This window comes from Mauremys reevesii, linkage group 1 (genome assembly GCF_016161935.1).
Source record: "Mauremys reevesii isolate NIE-2019 linkage group 1, ASM1616193v1, whole genome shotgun sequence".
Classification (NCBI taxonomy): Eukaryota; Metazoa; Chordata; order Testudines; family Geoemydidae; genus Mauremys; species Mauremys reevesii.
The window spans coordinates 92058884-92084727 of record NC_052623.1 but is presented as its reverse complement, the minus strand read 5'-3'; positions in this window follow the sequence as shown (position 1 = coordinate 92084727).

Here is a 25844-nt window from a genome sequence, read left to right as displayed (position 1 = left end):
TATTATGTACCTTTTTGTTAGCTGAATTCAAAGTTGGAAATAATTGTGTCAGCAAACAACTGACATTTAGTAGTTATACTTGTAATAATTCAACTGTTGCTAATTGAAGGCAGATGAATCTACTACTGTGCAAAAGAGAACAGAGGATAATACAGAAAAAAATGATTGATGCACAATGGGAGAAACTCAGCTTTGGAGCTCTCCAAAGAGATGAAAATTCTAACAAGTTAAAAATTGGAGCAAGATGCAGTAGCATAAGATCCAGTTTGTCTCAGACACTCATATCCTTATGTTAATGCTTTTGCTAGAAGGAATAAATGAAAGACTACCGTGACTGTCTAGGAAATATATTTAGCAAGAGGAAGAAATGCAGTGACAAAATAATCCACGAGATCAGATTTTGTAAATCCCCCCCCAATCTATCTTTGTTAAATGAACAAGAGGGAATAGTGGTGAAGAAGACAAAAAATGATACATGACACTTTAAAACAAACAAACAAACAGTCTGATTGACTTTACAAAATTTTCCAGTGCTCAGAGATTTTGGAAATGTCTCAGAGATCTGGATACTTGTATTGTGGAATCAATGGTTAAAGAACAAGGGCTTCTCTTTTACTATGCAATCAGAATGCATATAAACTCCCTACTACCCACAAAACATTACAATGCCTCTGTCACAGGCTGGCTGGCCCTTTAAGGCAAGCTGGACTCAGGCTTGCCCATGATTTAGCAACTATCCCTCAGCATCACAGATGAGCTGGCAACATAGATGCTAATTAGTGACCCCATCTGTGGTGGTGACCCAGGAAAAATGGATCTGGGAATTCAGTAGAGGAGGGAAGGCCCTGAAGAGAAGAACAAGAGGTGTGCCTGTCAGGGAAGAGCCTGAGGAAGTCAGGCTGAGTCACCCACAGAGAAAAGAGCAGAGTAGGCTTGGGAGTGGGAAAGCCCTGAATTACGGCCTGAAATATGAGAAAAAAACCCACAGGGAGTAGAGAAGGCTCCTATGGGGTAGGGTTACCAGATAGCAACTGTGAAAAAACAAGATAAAGGGGTGGGGGGATAATAGGTGCCTATCTAAGAAAAAGTCCCAAAAAGCAGGACTGTCTCTTTAAAAATGGGACAACTGGTCACCCTACTATGGGGGAGCCCTGAGATGGGGCCTACTAGGAGCAGGGAGAACCCCAGAGGGAAACTTCTTAAATTCCTGGCAAAAGGAAGCAGTATGGGAATCCTGCGAGTGAAGAAGCAGTGCAAGACAGCTTCTGAGGGGCCAGGCAGCCGATGATTTCAGTTGAGTTTGAGAGGGGCAGAAGAACTATAAGTTTGGACATTGTGAATTTTAAGTTTGACCTTTAGTTACCCCAGAAGGCGGGTGAGCTCCCAGAAGTCCCAGGGAGGGAGTTGACAAAAGATGCCAGCTAGAAGTGGGCACTGGAATGGGGGTGCAAAAGGCAAAGTCCCCTGCAGCGTCATGTCTGCGCATAAGGAGGTCCCCTAGAGATGAAGATGCACCTTTACAGCCTCCACCACACAATAAAAAAGCCTCCAAATTCTAGGTTATTGTCCTTATTCCTCTGGGAGAAAGAAAAAAAAATGTGAACATAGCACATTGTAGAGAAGACTATTTCAAAATAGCTACTGTTCAATTGAAGATAAATTATTTTACTGTGTAGTGATCAGACAACTTCAAAAGATCTTTAAACAAACAAAAATGGTTATTTTCCTTGAAAGGTAAAGTTCAGATATTAACAAAGGATACAATATCCAATACCTCTTAAAACCCATCAGATTAGATTCAGGCTCCTAAATTTCCATAGAGACTTTTTACCCAAGGTGTATAATCATTTAAACAATATTGGCTTAAACATTTAGGACAATTTGTCTGGAAAGAAACTATTTAACTGTCTATATCAGGGATCGGTAACCTTTGGAACGTGGTAAATCTTGTCAAGTACACAAAACAACTTTCTGTGGTCCTAAATCCTTATTTGTGCAAAACTCATGCTGACTTCAAAGGACATCCTTGGCCTGTAGAAGGATTAAAAATTTGTCTGTCTTTACACTCAGTTCCCATTCTTTTGCTTAAATGTTGTAACTAAACCACATTACTTTAAAACAATAAAAAGCAACTAATAGTAATTATAGGATGCATGAGAAAACCTCTCTTATTTTCTCTTGTGGATAGTTTGATTGCTTTTTAAGAAATATTCCTACTCATCACAAAACTATACTGAAGTTAGTACAGCAGCATGAGAGATTTAAATTTGTATTTATCAGCTGGAGAGTGAATGTTTCAGAAGACCTATTACTTCAAATTAACAATCACAGGTTATTGATGAAGAAATTTAACATTCTTAATTCACTATTTTTAAACACTTTCAGATATTGAAGTAATCAACACAGAATTAATAAAGTTTAATTCCAATGCAGTACATAATTCAATAAATGTATACCAAAATAGATATACATATATACATAGAGAAACTCACATGGATAAATTTATTTTTCATTGAGAATTCTTATTTTAAACACTTTTTCCTGGAGACATGCTGCCCTCTAAGGCTGTTCATGTGATATTTCCAGACTAAATATGAAAATTCTAGAAATCTTATAAAATAACTTAGTCCTATGAGATTTCCAGATTAATGTCTATCCAAAAATGTTTGGAAAATTCAGATAAGTGTGCAAACAGAACAGTCAACTTTTTAAATTTGCTTATTACTGTAACAATACGGTAAATGACATAGTGTAACTGTTTTAGATATGTATGAAAGTCCTTACCTGAGATATGTCTCAGAATATTTTCCTTATTAAGAAACATGTTGATATGCCCAATTCTGCCACCCTTACTCTACAAGTAGTTTGATATAAATCAATTAGATTACTGACTGTGACTAAGGATGGCAGAATCTTATAGAATGAATAGCTTTTCACCAGACTGCTTCATAAATCAGCATACACACAAAGGGTGGTTTAGCGAGGGTTGCCAAGCCTCCACGATTGTCCTGGAGTCTCCAGGAATTAAAGATTAATATTTAATTAAAGATTATGTCATGTGATTATACCTCCGGGAATATGTCCAACCAAAATTGACAACCCTAGGTGCAGCCAATGATTTATTTTGTGGAGCATTCATTGTATCTAATTGTCTTCCATAAATTGCTTCATTATTATGTTAACAATATAATTCTCCTAGATCACATTCCAATGTCACTAGTGATTGTCCATCATCTGACATCCAGAAATGGGCTCCTTTTGACTCTCTGGTGGCTCCTTATTCCCATTCTCATTTTGGCTTTTGGGTATTTTCCCGCTCATCCACCTCTCTGTGTCCCTGGGCTCAATGTTATCTGTTTCATACTCATGAGGTAGTGGTATTCTTTGTTAAAAAATCTGACGAATTTTCAAGTTCACTAAATCTTTCTGGATCTGATTTGCATTTATTTTATGTCAGGGTTGTGAGTTCAATCCTTGAGGAAGCCACTTAGGGATCTGGGGCAAAAATTGGTCCTGCTAGTGAAGGCAGGGGGCTGGACTCGATGACCTTTTGAGGTCCCTTCCAGTTCTAGGAGATTGGTATATCTCCAATTATTACTATTACTTTTCTTTTTGCACAAATTGAATTCTTTGCTATGTTGGGCCTGATTCAAAACCTACCCCATTGACGCTACATGGAACAACTCATATTGACTTTACTAGAGGCTTGTCTACACTTACTGCAGGATCAACACTCAGTGATCGATGCATCGGTGGCCAATTTAGCGGGTCTAAGACCCACTAAATCGACTTCAGATCATTCTCCCATTGACTCCTGTACTCCACTAGATTGAGAAGTGTAGGGGGAGTCAATAGGAGAGCATCTTTCATCGACATCACATAATGTGGACCCCGCGGTAAGTAGACCTAAGCTACATTGACTTGAGTTACACTAGTCACATAACTCAAATTGCATAGCTTAGATTGACTTTTCCCTGTAGTATAGACAAGGCCTACGTCTTATCTGAGGTGATTTGGAGACCTAGGGGCAGATCTTCAAAGGCACAAAGGGAGTGGGGAGTCTGATGCCTATTAAAAGTCAAAGGGTGGTGGGCAACCAATTTCCATTTTTGACTTTGAAAATTTCCCCCTTCCTGGTTGTGTTCATAAGTTTTATTTTATCTAATTAGTAGTATTAAAGGAAAAAAATATGCAGATTGGTGTAAGCCAGGGATCGGCAACCTTTGGCACATGGTTCTCCAGGGTAAGCTCTCTGGCGGTCCGGGCCAGTTTGTTTACCTGCTGCGTCCACGGGTTTGGCCGATTGCAGCTCCCACTGGCTGTGGTTTGCCGCTCCAGGCCAATGGGGGCTGTGGGAAGCGGCACAGGCCGAGGGATGTGCTGGCCACCGCTTCCCACTGCCCCCATTAGCCTGGAGCAGTGAACCGCGGCCAGTGGAAGCCATGATCAGCCGAACCTGTGGATGCGGCAGGTAAACAAACTAGCCTAGCCCGCCAGAGTGCTTAACCTGCTGAGCCGCATGCCAAAGGTTGCCGATCCCTGGTGTAAGCCTTATTAAATAGGATCTAAATAAATTATAATATAAATAAATAAATAAAAGGAGATCTAGAAGGGGAAGACCTATTGAAATGCACAGCTGGAAACAATCAAATAGTTTAGTGGTGGGGTAAGGAGGGATTCTTAGAGTTCCCAGAATACTTGAGTTGGGGAAAATCTGGACTTAGTTATGTAGACAGCTATTACCCCTGAATTTAGGGATAAAGCATATTTTAATGAAGAAGTACACATTCATATGATCCCTCTGAAATACATGAACAAACATGTTGCTATTATGGTTTAAAAAGCACGTTAACAATGTGACTCTAATTAATTGACTTTTCCACCAGGTCAGATTCTTGTAATATTAAATGTCATTGTTTCATTACAACTTCTAAGGAGATAAGGCTTTCTACTTGATACTCTGTTCCACATTTCAGTAAAGTTAATTTGTGTCCAGGGATAAGTTTCTCCTGATTGAATCTTAGTACAGGCTTTTAACTGTCTCATAAATCTAATTATCAGTGTGGTTTGGTATACTTAATTGATTTTGAAATATTTCAAATGGCAAAAAGTACTAAGAGTCCACACATGCAGAGAGATAAATAACAAGGCAAGAGACCAGCTCCTTTATCATTATGAAGAACACCCTGACTATTTATCTAAAGATTGTTAGTGCAACACAGCATAAATATTTATACTAAATTATCTGAAATTGAGAAACTTCCATAATTCATTTGTTCAATATATATTAGAAAGAACAAATGAATTATGGAAGTTTCTCAATTATATATATATATATGTTCCAATCTAATCTATCTATCTATCTATCTATCTATCTATCTATCTACATGCATGTTGTGCATTTTTTGTTAATTTTTTTAATGTTTTGCAAAATTACATTAATTTCACTTTGGTTCAAACGAGGGTCCAGAGCTTGTGTTTCATCAATATATGTTCTCAGTGAAATCACTGAGGTGGGAGGAAGCAATAAAGGATTGCCTCTAACTTATGGCCTGATCCAAAGTCCACTGAATTCAGTGGATTTTCAGTCCCACTTTAGTTCCTATATATCGGGTAAAAGGCTGTAGCAGCCTAAAAAGATTTTTCAAAAATGCTGATTTGGCCATGGGAGAATTCCCTCAGTGCATGAACTAGAAAACACTGCTGGAGCCTGTTCTCCCTTGGAAAGTGGGGAGTGCTGGGGGGTAGGAGGGATGTGTCAGAGCTGCAGCATACAGTGCTGTGAATATTTGGGAATGCTTCTGGAATGTAGGCAACACTTCTGGATGCTGAAATCATGCTGGAGGGAGCTCCAGTTACTGGAACAACCCAAAAGTGAGAGGATGCAACCATGGCTTAAAGCCACCCTAGTCCCACTTTCTGGGGGTTGGAGTTCTGACCAGTGCCTCTAAGAGGTGCAGCACACAGTCTCACCCAATGGGGATATTTCCAGTGACTTCAGAAGGCTTTGGTTCAGGTTTTTAAGCCAAAATCCTACAATGAGATACATGATCCCTGCACCTGGGCAGAAGTCAAGGAGGTTTCTGCCTGTATGCAACTAAAATATTTTGCAAAACTGATACTAGAGTTTTTCAGAAACTTCTGGAAGTTTTATGAAATAGCACACTTCTGATTTCTCTCATGTCTACCTCACTTGTTGTAAATCTGGCAATCCAATTCAAAGTACCTAACCAGTCTGTAGTTCTATTTTAGATCCCCATAAATTTAATGCACACATTATCAGTGTGCTATGAAGAGCTAACTGAAACAAACAGGATACCATATAGCCTATGCCCTGTTACTTAGGGCTACCAACATATTTGAACAAGTATCTGTAGTAATAAAATGTAAGCAGTATAGGAACGTGAGACCCATATCACCTCTATCTCTTCTTTCCGTATTGGTCATTTGATTTCTCCCCTTGTGTTCACCTGCTGTAGCCTAATGGATACATAACTCACTGGGATAGGAAATCTTCATCTAAATCCATGACCAAGATAGAATAGAAGTGTGGATTCCAGAAACTCTTTACCCTTCAGTGCCTCTCCTTACAAGTTATAAGGTTTTCCTCTCCTTGTGGGATGTCTGAATGAAGTTACCTCTACAATGGTAATCTAACCACCAACAAGACCTATGAAAGCAAAGAGAACATGGAGCTAAAACAAACAAAACTGTTTGCTTAACATACCTACCTTTACACTTTTCATAAGCTAAAATAGATGAGGCAGGGAGGAGCGTAAGAGTCTTTAGCAATGATTGATAGCTGATGTCCAAAGGTCAATGACTTAGCTCAAAAAGGTCAGGCTGTCTGGTTGTATCTAGGTTTAGTCAGGCTTCTCGTTAAAACCTCCTAAGTAGGTGGTGGGATTTTGTTTGTGGGTTGGATTTATTTATTTATTTATTTTTGCTTGTTTGTCATGAACTATGAATTATGGACAGAGGCCAAAACCCTCTGTCACAAGAGATAGAGGAAATATGCGCAGAAGATGATAGGTCTTACCATTTAGGCAACCTTTGCCTTCCCTCTTCCTCTCACCCCACTTAATTATTATTTTTTTTGAGACACCCATGAAGGGACACTGAGTGACTCAAGGTATTAACAGAGATGGAGAATTTTGTTCCCACATTGCTAGTTGAAATAGTGACCAGGTCAGAAATGATCAAGGATCAAATTCTGCTCAACTTTCTAATGCAGGTGATCCCTGCAAAAGTCAGTGGGACAGCTCCCAAGATGGGTTGGCTCACGAGTGTTATTACCATCTGATAGCTTGTAATAGTGGTCTACACTAAGTAAAGTGAGCTGACGATTTTAGGTCAGTTCTTATACTATAACCACATTACAAAAACTGCCATAATTGCAGTACATTCAGTCAGGAAAATATCTTACAAAAATCAAAGAACAGGCAAAGACTGAATTAGAATGTACAAAATCATATGTCAGGCTTTTTTCATCAAAAACTGGGGGCAGGAAGGGAAAAAGGAGGGAATACCCTTTACCCCCAAGGTAGAACATTAACAAAGTCATTTGAATGTTAACTAAATAAACATTTGAAATTTTAACCTTAGCAAATAGAAAATCATCAATTTAAAACAAAACCTGCATTTTTGTTTCAATTAATTTAGTTAAAACATAAAAAAATTGCACCAATTTTGGGACCACCATTTTGGAAATACTCTTAAAATGGCAGGAAGGTTGGGTATGGAAGTGGCAGTATCAAAACGAGCTGGAGTGGCAGGAAAATTCAGAGGTGTGACAGAGTCACTGGTTCATGTTTAGTAGATGTATTGGCTGGCTAGGCAGGGACTGTAGCTGCATATTTACCATACACAATTTATAAACTCCATACTTGCTACTGGCAAGCTGATGGTAAGAATGATATGAGAGGAGAGACAGGCTAAGGAGGGACTACATTTACATCCTGAGAGACACCTCAGGCAAACAAGGGTTCTTGCATGGTGGGACTCTGCCACATGTTGTTCCTGAAAGTGATACCTGAAATTAAAGAGTAATGAGTAGGTGGATGCTGGTGGTGCAAGGAAAAGGAAATATAGAAAATGAGTTTAGGGACATTACTTGAATTGATATTGTACTGTGACCTATTAGCTATATAGATCTAAGAAGGGGAAATGGAATGCATTTTTCAATATAGACATACAATTGCAAGTTTTAATGAAAAGTTACATAGGAAGTTTTTTATTAGGTCAGATTTGTAAAGGCATCATTGTCATTTGACCAACATGCCTATAGAGTGGAGCGAAGGGGTGCATGACTTACACAATCCATGGGTTCTGTCTATTATATGTTATAGGATGGTAGGGAAAGCAACCTTTGTGGGGCCACTGCTACCAGTGTGCCAGTTGTGGGAGTAGAACACCTTCTCCAAAGTTTTTCCACTTGCTCCAAGTTCCATAGACTGCAGAGCTGGAGGTGGGGTGGGGTGTGGAGGTGGGCATGGCCTGGCCACTTTTAAGCAGTGGTCCTGTATTAAATCAGTACAGCTGCTGCCAGAGCAGTCCAGAGCATTGATCTGGCTGTATGGTCACAATACCATTGAAATTTGAACTGGATGTCCCTTTGTACAGATAGGAGGGTGGTAGCTCAAATTTCATTGAGTGGTGTTGTGACCTAGCACTTAGGATTGCAGCACCATTGAACCTTGACCTAACTGCCCCTCTTTCTGAATGTAGGGGTTACCAGGCCTAATGGTGTTGCAATCTGGCACACAAGAAGTCGTTTGTACATGGAAGAATGCAGAGGAATCCTGGCAGCACTGACTCATGCACTGTGTGGGTAAGAGAGAAGGGAAGCTCCTTGGCCAAGGAAGACCTGGGGTTCCCAGGTGCGAGTGGGGACTGGAACATGGTCCCTGCTGGGGGCAGGGGAGAACCAGAATCCCCTCCACACAAATGGAATAAATATCTGAATTGGTGCCACTGTCTTCTACCCTTCCACTTGGGCAAGGAATAGGCAGAGAGGGTGGAGTTTTGACTCTGTCCTTCCCACTGTGCCAGCCTTCCTTTGCTTCTTGGGCAGTAGAGCTATGAACTCCCTTTCATGGAGGGCAGATTGCATTATTACACTTTCTCTCCGAAGCATGGTTCAGCTGGCGTAAACCATCATAGTTCCAATAATATCAGCAGACTTATGCTGATTTAAACAAGCTTGAGATTTAACCCAGACAATCTGGAGTGCAGAATGACAAGGATACATAAGTATTTCCATTCTAAACCTGCTGTGAGTAAGGGTGAATGGCACAATGCTTAAAATGCTGGAATTCCTTGGAGCACTGCCTGTGCTAATGCTACCACTGTACCAGTGCTGACAGTGAATTGATAACAAATGGCTGGGTATTTTTTATTTAAAAAAAGTACTAGTGTAGTCATCCTCCTAAAAGTCATTTTGTGTTGTTCTGTCCTGTGTGGGTGTTCCCCTCCATAACCGGATCTTTCCCTACTCAGAAAGGAGTCTAATGCTACCAGCAATATTATTTATCACTTAACAGCAAAATCATGCACAATTGTAATCAGTTAGCCTCTGAGAATAAAGTAAATTCTATAGCAAGAATGGACCTTGGGACATTTTTTTTCTGTTTAGCAGCATTACTATAAATATGTCTCTTTTTAGCGTTATCTCTGCCTTTATTAGTCAGTAAAAGTAAATGCTCTCCTGTGCAATATATTCTATAATCATTTTAATCAAATAGTGTGGCAAGCATGGTGATTTGTCATCTAAGGGAAAACTGATTTATATTTCTAATTAAAAATATAAGAAGTTATATGCTGCATACTGTGGCCATTTTCTATTTCTTTGTATTTCTCTGTCTTTTGCCTAATTGAAATTCTTCACCATAGGAAGTTTTATTAGGAAAAGTAAAGACTAAGGTTATTCTGTCCTCTCCGTGGAGAAGATTAAATAGCTACTGTATAAAAGCATTAGAGATGAGATTCAGAAAAGAACTTGAGACATCCCATAATAAATTGGTTCTAAACCAATATAGGCAGCAAGCAAAAAAAAAAAAACCCAACAAAACAAAACACACACAACCATACAACCAAACAAATCCAGGATTGATTTAGTCCCTGTGCTGTGGGTATTCTGAGCAAAAGAAGAGCAGGAGATAGCTCTGAAAGCAAAGTTAATTTATAAGCACATTTTTCTGACATACTGATGAGTGAACATACAAATTAGATTATAAACCAGCAATAGTGATCTTTTTATTCATACCAACAACACAACAGCTTTGTTAGGAATCAAAATCATGGATAAAAATCCTAACTCAATGTAAATAATATATCAGTTATTGTTACTTTGGGTGCTGAGTATAAAGGAAATAAATATCCATTATTTTTATAGGTAGATGCTTCCAGTGAAAAATAAAATTATTGGCATGATCAGTGCTGCTCTCCTCTCATTCTTCACTCCTTTCTTCACACTCTCCTGCTGCCATCTGAACAGCTGGTTTTTTGACTGGCAAGACAGTGACACCATAGTATGCAATGGATTTAGTGTGTTACCCCAGAATTTTACATTCCTGTGTGTATCCCAGAACTTGACAGTACTGCAGTCAGCCATTTTGTATTTTCAGCCACTGCCAGTTGAAAATCAAACATCACATAGCTAAGAAAATCTTAGGCACTTTGTGAGGCAAGTTCAGACAGCTACATTCTTGCAGTTTGTTAATTAGAATGGGAGGATGGGACAGAAAGTTATGGAAGAGAGTAAGTGAATAGCAACCTTGGTTTTAGGTGTCCCTGAAATATTGTTGTTATAGCTAGAAAAACTAGAGACGTTTTGAGATAATGAGTAGTTTGCTGAAATTAGGAGAACTGGTGACCCATAGAGGTTGTTATGCTGACCCACAAGGAGTTACTATAGGTTCTGTGCTTTGCTAGAGTTAGCTATTAAAGATTAGGTAAAAGTAAATACTGCTCACCTTGGAGCAGTGCAAGGGAGCTTTTCTTTGGGCAAGGAGACAACATCTAAACTCCCCATCAGCTGGATGGAAAGAAGGCACTTGGAAGCCCAGCTGGTGATCACTCAAAACCATTTCATACTGTGGGTAGCTATATCTGGGATGTCCTAAACCTATGTGTGTGCCTGCTTAATATCTAATAAATAATAGATTTAGATAAGAACAGGCTTCCTTGTATCTATCATTTATCAGATGAAAGCATTGTGTTCTCACGGATTTATTCCTAATACCACCTGGAGGGAAACAGTTAATTTACAATTGCTTCGAGTTCTGAGAAACACTGGGTGGGGTTTGAGATAGATATGTAATAATACTTTGCATTTCTACAGCTCTTTTCATCCAAAGACCACCAAGTCAAAGAGATGGGTATTATTATTCCTATTTTACAAATTAGGAAACTGAGGCAAAAGGGTTAGAATCATAGAATATTAGGGTTGGAAGAGACCTCAGGAGGTCATCTAGTTCAATCCCCTGCTCAAAGTGGGACCAATACCAACAAAATCATCCCAGCCAGGGCTTTGTCAAGCCGGGCCTTAAAAACCTCTAAGGATTGAGATTCCACCACCTCCCTATGTAACACATTCCAGTGCTTCACTACCCTCCTAGTAAAACAGTGTTTCCTAATATCCAACCTATATCTCCCCCACTGCAACTTGAAACCCCCCTCCCTTTTCAGGCAGTTGAAGGCTGCTATCAAATCCCCTCTCACTCTTCTCTTCTGCAGACTAAATAACCCCAGTTCCCTCAGCTTCTCTTCATAATTCATGTGCCCCAGCTCCCTAATCATTTTCTTTGACCTCCACTGGACTCTCTCCAATTTGTCCACATCCCTTCTATAGTGTGGGGACCAAAACTGGATGCAATATTCCATGTGTGGCCTAACCAGTGCCGAATAGATGGGAATTATCACTTCCCTCTATCTTCTGGCAATGCTCCTACTAATACAACCCAATATGCCATTAGACTTCTTGGCAACAAGGGCAAACTGCTGACTCATATCCAGCTTCTGGTCCACTGTAATCCCCAGGTCCTTTTCTTCAGAACTGCTGCTTCGCCAGTTGGTTCCCAACCTGTAGCGGTGCATGGGATTCTTCCTTCCTAAATGCAGAACTCTGCACTTATCCTTGTTAAATCTCATCAGATTTCTTTTGGTCCAATCCTCCAATTTGTCTAAGTCACTCTGGATCCTCCAGTATATCGACCTTTCCCCCTAGTTTACTGTCATCTGCAAACTTGTTGAGGGTGCAATTCATCCCATCATCCAGATCAGGGATTGGCAACCTTTGGCATGCAGCCCGCCAGGCCAGGCCTGTTTGTTTACTTGTTGCGTCCTAAGGTTTGGCCAACCACGGCTCCCACTGGCCACGGTTCGCCATCCCAGGCCAATAGGGGCTGCGGGAAGCACATGCCAAAGGTTGCAGATCCCTGATCCAGATCATTAATAAAGATGTTGAACAAAATGAGTCCCAGGACTGACCCCTGGGGCACTCCACTTGGAAAGGTCTGCCAGCTAGACATCGAGCCATTGATCACTACCTGTTGAGCCCAACAATCTAGCTAGCTTTCTATCCAACTTATAGTCCATTCATCCAATCCATACTTCTTTAACTTGCTGGCAAGAATACTATGGGAGACTGTATCAAAAGCTTTGCTAAAGTCAAGTTATATCACATCCACCACTTTCCCCATATCCACAGAGCCAATTATCTCATCATAGAAGGCAATCAGGTTGGTCAGGCATGACTTGCCCTTGGTGAATCCATATTGACTGTTCCTGATCACCTTCCTCTCCTCCAAGTGCTTCAAAATGGATTCCTTGAATATCTGCTCCATGATTTTGCCGGGGACTGAAGTGAAGCTGACCAATCTTTAGATCCCTGGGTTCTCTTTCTCCCCCCCCCCCCTTTTTTTAAATATGGGCACTATATTTGCCTTTTTCCAGTTGTCTGGGACCTCCCCCAATTGCCACAAATTTTCAAAGATATTGGCCAATAGCTCTGCAATCACATCAGCCAAACTCCCTCAGTACCCTTGGAAACATTAGATCTGGACCCATGGACTTGTGCATGCCCAGCTTTTCTAAATAGTCCTTAACCTGTTCTTTCACCACTGAGGGCTGCTCACATCCTCCCCATACTGTGTTGCCCAGTGCAGCAGTCTGGGAGTTGACCTTGTCTGTGAAGACGGACGCAAAAAAAAAAGCATTGAGTACTTCAGCTTTTTCCACATCATCTGTCACTACGTTGCCTCCCCCTTTCAGTAAGGGTCCCGCACTTTTCCTGACCTTCTTGTTGCTAACAAACCTGTAGAAACCCTTCTTGTTACCCTTCACATCCCTTGCTAACTGCAACTCCAATTGTGCCTTGGCCTTCCTGATTACACCTCTGCATGCTCTAGCAGTATTTTCATCTTCCTCCCTAGTCATCTGTTCAAATTTCCACTTCTTGTAAGCTTCCTTTTTTGAGTTTAAGCTCAACAAAGATTTCACTGTTAAGCAAAGCTGGTCACCTGTCATATTTGCTATTCTTTCTGCACATCAGGATGGTTTGTTCCTGCGCTCTCAGTAAGGCTTCTTTAAAATACAGCCAGCTTTCCTGGACTATTTCCCCCCTCATATTAGCCTCCCAGGGGATCCTGTCCATCAGTTCCCTAAATCCAGGGTCTGTATTTTGCTACTCTCCTTTCTTCCCTTTGTGAGGATCCTGAACTCAACCATCTCATGGTCACTGCTGCCTAGGTTGCCACCCACTTTTACTTCCCCTACCATTTCTTCCTTGTTTGTAAGCAGCAGGTCAAGAGGAACATAGCCCCTAGTTGGTTCCTCCAGCATTTGTACCAGGAAGTTGTCCCCAACACTCTCCTAAAACTTCCTGGATTGTCTGTGCATTGCTGTATTGCTGTCCCAGCACATGTCAGGGTGATTGAAGTCCCCCATTAGAACTAGGGCCTGTGATCTGAAACTTCAGTTAGTTGTCCAAAGAAAGCCTCATCTACCTCATCCTTCTGATCTGGTGGTCTATAGCACACGCCCACCATGACATCACCCTTGTTGCTCTCTTCTTTAAACTTAACAAAAGACTCTCAAGAGGCTTTTCTCCAGTTTCATACTGGATCTCTGAGCTATCATACATATAATGCAACTCCTCCACCTTTCCTCCTGTACCTGTCCTTCCTGAACAGTTTGTATCCATCCATGACAGTGCTGCAGTCATGTGAACTGCCCCACCAAGTTTCTGTTATTCCAATCACATCATAGTTCCTTGATTGTGCCAGGACTTCTAATTATTCCTGCTTGTTTCCCAGGCTTCTTGCGATCGTGTACATGCATGTAAGATAACTAGCCAATTGCCCTACTTTCTCAATATGAATCAGGAGGCTTCCCGTCATGTACCCATCTCCTTGTGTTTCCTCCTGGTATCCCACTTTCCCACTACCTTTTGGCTTAGGTCCCCATCCCCCAGCAAACCTAGCTGAAAGCCCTTCTCACTAGGTTAGCAAGCCTGCCTGCGAAGATGCTCATTCCTCTCTTCGTTAGGTGTTTCTCATCTCTTCCTAGCAATCCTTCTTCCCGGAACAACATCCCAAATAACTTGCCAAATAATACTCAGTCAGTTGTAAAGCTAGGTCTATAATCCAGGTCTCTTCATTCCTACCCCTATTCTTTAACTGCTAAACCGTACTGCTTCTGTGAACACCACTATTCAAAAGAAAGCTATTAGATTGAGCGAACTTAAATAGTTCCATAAGTTAAAAAGATTTGAGCAGTTCCGTTTCTTTAAAATGGGGAATATAGAACATCTCAGACTGGAGGAACTTTTTAAAGGAGCCCAGTTTAAGTATTTAAATTCATTATTCAACAATGTGAGCATCTCAGCCCACAGAATCCTTTTGTATATTATACCACATTACTTGAGCCAAAATCTACCCTGACAGATATGAGATTGGATGGTTGCAAGTGAGACCAGATTTAGATCCCTTTATTTAATACTATGGTTCTGTCTACATGTAGATTATTGTAAACATTTTATACATGTTAGAATAGGTATTAACATTAGTTATGGACAAATACCACAGCAGAAAAAAATAACTCAGATCTTAGTACTACAGTACCTAAATCAAATTCTGGGCTAGAGAGATGCTTTGACAGAAGCACAGGAGGGTTGGTGATGGCATATAACTGCTCAGCTCCAGGAACAGCCTCAGGAAAGACTTATGATTTAGAGATTAATCATCCTTCCCCTGGTACCCTCTTAAAAAGTGAAGTCAAAATGTGGTCATGTAAACCTGGAGCATGTCTACACCAGTATAAGAATGGAGTGACAGAGAAGTGCGTCAGGTGAATTCTCTTCTTCTGTTACTGTGGGTCTTTGAGTAACACTTTTAGTTGTGATTCAAGTGTGGAACTCGGTTTCCTTTTCAGAATTTCCCACTCTCTCTGGAACAGTTTACCTTTGAAAATAACTGTTCTTGAGAAAATAGAAATGTTTTAAACATTTTATCCTAGCAGTAACTTCCCAAGTGCCCTTTACTTGCTTGTATTTTTGTCAATCAGTATTCATAATTGTGCTGATCAACCCTCCAAACTGGTTCTTTATTTCAACATATCATTACAGAATACAATATATATGATAATGATGCAAAGCATTCCAGTGTGTATCTGGTTCTCATGAAATTCAAGATACTACCAAAAATCCCCTACTGTCTTTATTATAAACTTGATATCCAGGCCAATGCTACAAACACTGATCTTTAAACACATCTGCATTACAGAAAATCAGCTCAGTGTTGTTCATTATTGATTTAGCTGGTTGGTTAAAACTGATCTCATCCAATATTTTCCAATGTGTATGTCAGCTTTCTGATCTTCAAGGGCCAGATTGTGACTTAGAACAACCCTTTCAAAAGTGATTTAAGCATTTTGGCATTGCTGCGCTCAGCATTGCAATACCTAACAGATTTAGGATCCTAAAGCTCATCTTCCAAAGAGATTTTGGTACTTTTGAAAAGGAGATCAGTTAGGTGTTTCAATGCTGAGTGCTTTAAAAATCTCAGGAGCCAAAGTCTGACTGAAAATCAATGGAATGTAGGCTCTTAAGCCACATAGGCAATTATGAAAATTTTACTCCTGATCTTACATGGCGATGCAGGGCAGTGCATGAGATTCCATCCACCATTATCCTACATTGCCATGTAGGGAAGTTCTGAATCTTGAATATGGGCATGGAGGGAGAGACAGTTCAGTATGCCTGACACGCCACAACACCAAGCAGTGAATAGAGAGAGGAAGGAGAAGGGCAGGAAAAGAACAGAATTGTAACTCCACAACCTCCAACACACTTACTAATGGAGGTGGGCCTGGATGGTGGGGGAAAGTAAACTTCACCAAGTTACTGATCCTGATGTGGCACAGACATGCACCATCACCTGTTCCGGGTCAAAGTAAACCCTCAACCTCAGCCTAACTATCTAATTTTTTTTCATTCATATTAACTTACATTTTAGCTTTGCTTTTGGCCTTGTGTAAAGGGATGGAACCTAGGTACGTTGTTCAAGGAGCAGCACAGAGAAAGAAGCTTGACTTGGAGACATACCATTTCCATGTTACTTTCTTTGTTGCTTTCAGTTGTTACTAATTTAAGGCTGGTCCAAATCCACCGCAAACTACTACTATCCACACACAAAGGCTTTGCTCACTCCTCACTTACCTGCTCAGAAGTAAGTAAGTTGCAGATGCTCAGAATCTGCTTACCCCTGTGCACCTGAACTAAAGAACCTTGAAGGTTTTGCAGAGAGACAGGGGTATGTGTTTGTTGTGTTTTCTTACTCCACAAATTACTCCTGCACAACCCCACATATCAAGCCACAATTTCTCCATTTCTATCATACTCATCAAGGCATTTTGTTATCCATGGACAAAGACACTAGAGAAATAGAGATGTGAAAATGTCTTCTAGGTAGTTTACTTTAAAATTTCCATGAGGAATGACTAGCATGGAGAAGTGTTATTTATCATTATTCATGCTGTGCGTAAGCATAGCCTCTTTGAACAATAAAAAGACTTTCAGAACTTGAATATGGAATTAAGTCTTCTGCTTCAGCTAAAAATATTGAACATCTTCAGTTGTATTTGAAGAAAATAAATTTTCCCCACGGAAGTAAAATCCTATAAAATTGTGGTGGAGCTGCATGCCCCCTCATGGCATGGCATAGCACTGCAACAGCTCTGCCTCAGTTTCCCCAATAAAGCCTGCAGCACACTTCAGTTACAGATATGACTTAGCCCTCCGGCCAAGTCACAGATGATTCAACCTTTTCCAGTGTAGCAGAGTTCCCAAGTCAAAGTACAGCATAAACACAAAGCAAAAGAATCTTCTGCCCCACTGCAGTCAGCTTTCATCCTCTTTCTTACGGGCAGAACCTAGATGGAATGACTTGCCTTAATGCCCACCAGCAGGTTCCTGGTATGAAACCAAACTAACAGTCTGTTAGGCCGACCCTCCTGCGGAGAGTCTCTGGCCAGCTGCAGTCTTCATTCAGCTCATGGTCCCGCTCAGACTTCTCACACAATTTGGGAACTACCAGTCTACTCTCCTTCCTAGTCACTACCCAGAATGAGCTGGATTTCCTTTTTTAACCGCTTCCCCCAAGCCTGAAAAATCTTGCAGGTGATGCATGGGGTGGGACTAATTGAACCAATAGCAGCTCAAAGGCAGATTTCAACCAACTCAGAGGTATAGAATGCAAATCACAGGAGGTGAGAGTACTGCTCTACTCAGCGCTCGTTAGGCCTCAGCTTGATTGTGTCCAATTTTGGTCACCAGTCTATAGAAAGGATGATGAGAAACTGGAAAGAATCCAGAGGGAAGTAACAAGGAGGTCAAAGGACTGAATGCAAGCCATACAAGCAAAGACTAAAGGAACTGGGGTTTTTTTGGAAGAGAGGAGATTAAGGGGGGATACGATAGCAGTCTTCAAATACTTGAAAGGCTGCCATAAAAAAAGATGGAGAAAAGTTGTTCTCTCTTCCCAGAGAGGCAGGACAAGAGGTAAGGGGTTCAAACTATAGCACAGAAGAGTTAGATGAAATCTTAGGAAAAACTTCCTAACTGTAAGAACAGTAAGACAATGGAATAGACTGCCGAAGGAGGCTCTGGGCGTTCCTTCACTAGAGGGTTTTAAAAGGAGTCTGGATAGCCATCTGTCTTGGATGGTCTAGATAGAACAAATCCTGCATCTTGGCACGGGGGTCGACTAGATGATCCTTGCGGTCTCTTCTAACCCTCTTGTTCTATGATTCTATGATTAACCCTCCCTGGTTATTCTAGGGTTCACATAACCCATCAATAACACCATGACTTAGATTTAGGTTATGATTTTATGTTGGCTCAATAAGAGAAAAAAGGTCTCATTCAATTAATAACTGTGGGCTAAATACTGTGTTCAGTTCTTACTAAGTCAAAACTCCCTGTGAAGGCACTACAGAGCTACATTTGGTAAGTGTCTTTCCCATATATCTTCAAACTTTCCTGAAGAGGAACATGGGATCAAATATTAATCTCTGGCAAAAGTAGGAGGCTTGGCTATTAACCCTATAAACTGTGAGCTACCCAATACTATCAGTCCAGTACTACACAATACTGTGTTGTTTTTGTTTTTGAAAAGAGGGAAGGTGAAGAACTTTGTCTCCAGGAAAATGTAGAGTACAAGGGGAATTTAGGTAGACATAATGCAAGTGCTACAGTTGGAAATGATTAGTATAACAAGGACATAACATGTGGCTTGCAAAGAAATGCCACATGGGATCTTTATTGATAACAGGTTGTCAAAATCTAGCTAAAATGTCTAATCTGAATGATGGTACTTGCAGCAAAATGCTCCCTTACACCATTCTGGGATTCTGTCTTAATACTATCTCAGAGGGAAGAATGCAAATAAAGAGTCAGCAATACTATTTCCTGCAGTATCTGGATTTTCCTTGGAAGTCTGCTTTTCAGGTACTGATCAGGCATCACATATCACAGTAATGGATGCCCTAAAAGAACATCAGGCAATACAGATAGTAAGCCTGAACTTATTTAATTTATGAGAGCCCAACACAATTATATTCCAAGCTGGTTTGGCTAGAGGCTTGCTTTGCTCTTTATTCTCTCTCTGAAAATGTTATTCCATTGCACTAGGCAGCCTGCTGCTTCTCTGGTGTTTGCTGTTCTGTTATGCTCTGCCAATATTCCATGCCATGTATGTGCATGTGCATGTGCATAAGAGTCACAGTCAAAAATAATTTTCCGCAGGGCATCTCATTATGTTATTGTTAAATCTTTTTGTACCCAGAGTATCCAGATGTAACTCAGTTTCATTCCAATCCTCATCTAATGTAGTGCCAATGTGCCAATGCTTGAAGAAAGAAATCCCAATGACTTGGCACTCACACAGCAACCCTTCCCCATGTGCTGTGTTTTTTTCTGCTGAGGAATTTTGCTTAATGCTGTTTAAATAGCTGCTTGCTTTATGGTGTACAATATGCTGAGGAAGATTCTTTGTAGTATTGAAATATTCATGGTTTTGATCCAAGGCAAGCACTCCCTTGTGTCTCCTTTGGTTTTGCAGGCACTAAATAAAAAGTAGCTTGTGTATCAGCAGTATTGGGACCTTTCAAAAAAACCCTGTGAAGTAAGCTTCTTGGATAGATTCTTTTCACTGAAGTAATTCCAGCCAACATCTAGATCAGTAATGGATACATACCATTTCTCCATGTCAGCCTTTCTAAACTATTTTACCCTTTTCAGGAATCTGATTTGTCTTGCATACCCCCCAGATACACCTCATTTAAAAAGTACTTGCTTACAAAATCAGGCACAAAAATACAAAAGTGTCCTAGCACAATAATAATCCAAAATAGCTTACTTTCTATTTTTTCCCATATAATTATAGACTCAATTAATTTGAATATAAATATTGTACTTACATTTCAGTGTATAGTATACAGAGGAGTATAAACAAGTCATTGTCTGTACAAAATTTTAGTTTCTACTGACTTTGCTAGTGCTTTTTATGTAGCTTTTTTTAAAATTAGGCAAATATCTAGATGAGTTAATTTGCCCTCAGAAGATCTCTGCGTATTCCCAGAGGTATATGCGTACCCCTGGTTGTGAACCACTGCTCTATGTAACCTCAGCATTGCACAGAGCAGAAAAGCAAATATGGAGTACACCAAGACACTGTCTGTCACTGCAGGTTCATGAGCACTTAGATTCCACAGGGATGGGTGGCCCTGTAAAAACCTTGGTAGATATATAGTTTGTAAATACCCATTAGAACCATTCATCCACAAAAAAATACTTCTCATCACCAAAAATGAAAATAAAGGCCAACAATTTCTGTTATGTATCCAAATTCATATTCTGTCTTGAAACAACACTATTATTTTATTATTATTACTATTTATTGCATTATATGGAATCATACACTGCTCTTACTTACAGATAAATCTGACACCTGGAATTACCACCATCTGATCGAACCTGTTCAGTGCAAACACAAAGAAAGAAAAGAACATAATTTTTACTTGTGGATTGTGACGGTGCCCCCCATAAGGCTTTATGGAATATGCTTATGATTGTATATGTGACATAACTGGAATACATTTTAGGCTACATAGGCCATGGAACATATTATGTAAAGGTTATGATCTACTGAATGTATTCATCCTATTTGTATGCATGTATCATTTTTGTATTCAAAGTTATGAATATTGGCTGTGTACTGGCTTGATTTTAACTAGCCTCGTAGAGCATTTGGTCAGTTTCTTGAGAAAAGTGCAAATTAAGTGCCCAATCAAAAAAACACTTAAGCCAACAATGAACTTGAAGATGCCAATCTACATCTGAGTCATGCATGGACATGTGGCTTGCCCATGTGACTCCAATACTCCATCTTGGAGCCGAACTTTGCATAGGACAGAGGAGGGGGTCCCCACCCACAAGGGAAAGTCTATTTAAACCCCTGGGAGACCCTTCCATTTTGTCTTCATCTGGCTAAAGAGATAGCCTCTCCACCCCCCAAGGATACCTGAAAGAAACTGGAACAAAGGGCAGTAACTACAGAGGGTGTGAGTGATTGCTGGACCCAGACTAGCAGGAGACTAGTCTGTAAAAGGAAGCTTACTGGAACTGGTGAGGTTTTATTTGTATTCAGTTTCTTAGATGTAAACTTGTATGTTCTATTTTATTTTACTTGGTAATTCACTTTGTTCTGTCTGTCACTACTTGGAACCACTTAAATCCTACTTTCTGTATTTATAAAATCACTTTTTATTTATTAATTAACTCAGAGTATGTATTAATACCTGGGTGGGGTGTGTGGGGGGAAACAGCTGTGCATATCTCTCTATCACTGCTATAGAGGGCAAACAATTTATCAGTTTACCCTGTATAAGTTTTGTCCAGGGTAAAACAGATTTATTTGGGGTTTGGACCCCATTGGGAGTTGGACATATGAGTGTTAAAGACGGGAACACTTCTGTAAGTTGCTTTCAGTTAAGCCTACAGCTGTTAGGGGACTTGGTTCAGACTCTGGGTCTGGGTTTGCAGCAGGCTAGTGGGTCTGGCTCAAACCAGGCAGGGCATGGAAATCCTAAGCTACCAGGGCAGGAAATCAGGGGCAGAAGTAGTCTTGGCACATCAGTTGGCAGCCCCAAGGGGTTTCTGTGAACCAGCCCATCACATGGATAACTTAGCTTTTAAGACATCCGAAGAGTTAAACTCTTAAGGTGCTGCTAAGTTAAAGAACACACCTTAGACTTCATTATGACTTCACATCATAAATCTGGAGTAGCTCCATGGAAATCAATTGAGTTACACACCAGTATAAAACTAGTGTTCATAAGATCAAAATCAGACCTCTTATTCTAGTAGGATACAATCACGTTTCTAGCAGCCAGCCAGTGGCTAGACTGGGCTTTGCAATATACCCCAAGAGCAGAACAAGAACTAAATTGTGACTGAAAATATGATTCCAGGGTCTCCTTTTGATGGAGTAGCCTGGGGGTGGTGTAGATTACCTCCCCTCCCATTCCAGCTCAGCTGTGAGTGAGTCATGGGGTCAAGGCTTCAACTGCTCCTTATCCTCTCCTGCCAACTTTCCATCTACCTTCATGAGACAGGATTCAACTTCCGAGTCGAGACTTCTGTTCCTTCTATATAGGGCAGGGGTCGGCAACTTCTGGCACGCAGATCGCTGGGGTAAACATCCTGGCGAGTCGGGCCAGTTTGTTTACCTGCCGCATCAGCAGGTTCAGCCAATCGCGGCACTCACTGGCCGCGGTTCACTGTCCCAAGACAATGGGGGGAGCGGGAAGTGGCGCGGGCCGAGGGATGTGCTGGCTGCAGCTTCCTGCCGCCCCCATTGGCCCGGGACGGCGAACTGCGGCCAGTGGAAGCCGCGATCCATCAAACCTGCTGATGCGGCAGGTAAACAAACTGGCCCGGCCCACCAGGGTGCTTACCCTGGTGAGCCGCGTGCCAGAGGTTGCCGACACCTGATATAGAGGTACATAGGTATCCTGTATAGAGGAGTACTTTAGCACAAGGTGGATTTTAGCCATAATGAAAACCTACTAAGACTGATATTAGTTATAAAACTGGGATGGGCAAACAGGTTTGAAAAAATAACTGACCTTAACCCCTATTTCAGAAATCAGAACTATTTTTCAGTTACGGATTGATGCAGACAAGAATCTTTCCCTTCCCCCTCTCATTTCAATATGGCCAATACCTCCACGACCCTTAATACATTTTCTCCCTCTACAGTTCCCTTTCTAAGCAAAATTAGATTATTATGTAGTCTTTACACAGGACTACATAACTCAACAAAGAATCTGAAACTGGTGCAAAACATTGGAATGGTCCTATTAAGTAATGAATCTGAGATCTGCACTGCTCACTTGTTTGTTTCCAGTTGTAATTTAATGCTTTTTTTCCCGCCCTATTCACCTCTAAATGGCTTCGGATCTGCCTACCTGACAGACCACATCTCATGGCCTACTGCTCCTCAGTGGGCATAGTGAAGCCAGAGCCCTTTCAAGAGAGTAAGATGTTTATTTACATTTATAGAATAACAAAAGGACTATCTGAGCACGTTAGATACCTCCACAAAACATTTAAAAATATGGTGACTCTAAAAAGTCACAGTGATCCTGTAACTTGACATAATACAATAGCACTAAATAATGAATAAACATACCAAGCTCCCCACTTTGCCTCCTAAATAGATGTGCCCAGAAAGCCAGTAGATTTGAGCTATTTTGGACCCTGGAGTCCTTTGCAAATGAAAGAGGCCTTCTAAAAAATGCCTTGCCAGCGTCCTTATTGCGTTTATATCTGAGGGCAATCCAGCCTGAGGACCTATTCACATCTCAACTGTAAGGCATGGCAGGAGAGGCATGGACCTTCAGGTAGGAAGGTCCTAGCTATTTAACTACCATCAGGAAGTTATGTGTGAGAGTATTGTTAGGGCTTTTTCCTTTGCCCCTCCGTTGGTTCTTGTCATGCAGACAGAAAGCAGAAGATCATAGCCCAGAGTATAGGCGATGCAATGTTTATTGGGGTTAATTAAGCAAGCCTCGCCATATCACTGTATGCCACAGAGATTTCCCTTGTCCCTGTTTCCCTCCTCTTTCTTAACAGGCATAATTATATCCACAATGCATACCCTTGGTCCCACCCATTAAAAATTATAGTCATGTTCCGTTTTGGAGGATCTTAGGTCTGGGGGCTTCAGTGCCACCTCTTTTTTTTTTTTTTTCCTATAGAAGGGATAAGGAGTGAGGTTGTGCTTTGGTCCGGGACAGGCATTTCTTTGACTTTTAATGTATCTTATACTTTCCCCATCCCCTTTCCCCTCCCAGTTGGTTGTTATCTAACTCGGGAGAGGAGTTGAGGGAGGACTGTCCTTCAAGTTTACACTCATATATTAAATTCCCACTCTACCCAGCAACACTTTAGCTCTATCTCTTATCTCTTTTCACCCCATCTGCTTGTGGGCAGATGTAACACACTGGGTCTTTGCTCTTTGTTCACAAATATTAGTAAGAATATAAAAATATCAAAAGTCAAATAGGCAAACAAGACCCAACATTCTATCTCAGACAAATGTATAGGCCTGAATACTACATTATCATCACTAACACTCCTAACAGGTATGTCTACACTGCAATTAAAAACTTGAGGATGGCCCATGCTGCCTGGCTCTGCTCCACCTTGGGACTTGGGCTGCAGGACTGTTTAATTGTGATGAGGGTCACAAAGCTTGGTCTGTAGCCCAAGACAGAACATCTAAATGGCTATAAAATAGTTACTTACCCCAAGGCCCGCAAGATGAAGTCAGTTGGCACTGGCCAGCCATGGGTGTCTAATAGCCGTGTAGACATATCCCGAGAGGCCTTCAGCATTGAGACCTCCTCCCCTTCCTGTTCTAAAACACACACTTTAAGATATAAGGCCAAGAGTGAGAGTCATGTTAGAGAGGGTTGCTTGTGATTAAGGAGTGTTGTCAGCTTGATCTTGATGGTTATTTTGGGGTTAGGGTTTTAGGCTAGATTCTGACCTAATTTTTGTTCATTTTAATTTTTAGATTCTGACGGTGGGAACTTATCCAAGGCTCATTGAAGTCAAAAGGAATTTTCCTATTGACTTCCACAGGTTTTGGATCAGATCTCCAGAGCTTAAGATTGGAGGCAGCTTTAAGGTGCATGTTAACATTAATTGAAATAAACAAAATAAATAAAAGCCCACATCCTCACCACACAGTCACTAAGGGTCTCATCACACTCTTTCTTTCTTTACTTGTAAAATCAGTTTGGTTTATTTATCTCTAATTTTAGGTATGGTATTATTCTTACTGATGTGTGAAGTTCCAAGCTTAAATTGATATCTTCAAACCAATGGTGGGTTTATATATCATTTATACTGGCTTCTCCTTTTCATTGATGTTGAACATGAAATGAAACATTTAAATTTGAAAAATTAAAAGAGCTCATCACACATTACAGTACTCTGCTGGTCTCTGATCTCAGCTGAATTAAAACCTGGTCTGCAATGCAGGAACAATTAGAAGTCAGTACATCTCCATAAATTTGACAAAGGAAATCATCCCTGCACCAGCACCATGGCAAGGTGAGGTGAGGTGTCTTGTGACTCCCTCATACCAGGGTTGACAGGGCCATCCCTCCTCCCAGGCCAGCTCTGCTCCACCTTGGAATGCTCTTAACACACCCCTTGTACCACAAGCTGGTATGGGGAGTGCACAGAGTTAGCAAAGAACCCACTTTTGCCAGAGGTATTCACCACAAGGAACTAATGCTTTCTGTACTGCCCCTTTTTGCTAATGTAGCTCACATAATGCTGCTGAGGACAGTGACAAATTGGGGCCAGAGGAGACCTAATTTTTCAGCCTGAATGCCTACATTGGGTATCACATCTCAAGTTCACATCTGTGCTCCCAAATACAAGACTTAAGAACCTAATTTAATGCACGTTTGAAGATCAAGCTCTTCATCTACTGAACTCTCACTTTCCTGACATTTCACTTATTTTCTACAAATCACCTGCTTGATGTAGTCCAGGGAATAAAACAACAAAAATGTGTGACCTAAAGGCCTTTTGTACCCTGAGGCAATTCACCTGGTAATATCTCTACAGTAATTAAGAAGAATTTGCTGTGATGTGCAGAGATACTCTTTCCTCTGATGTCCTAGGGAAATCCTGCAAAGAGATATCCTTGGACCTGAACTAGATTGATGCCCCTTAAGACCCTTTTTGGTGTTGAGACATGTAG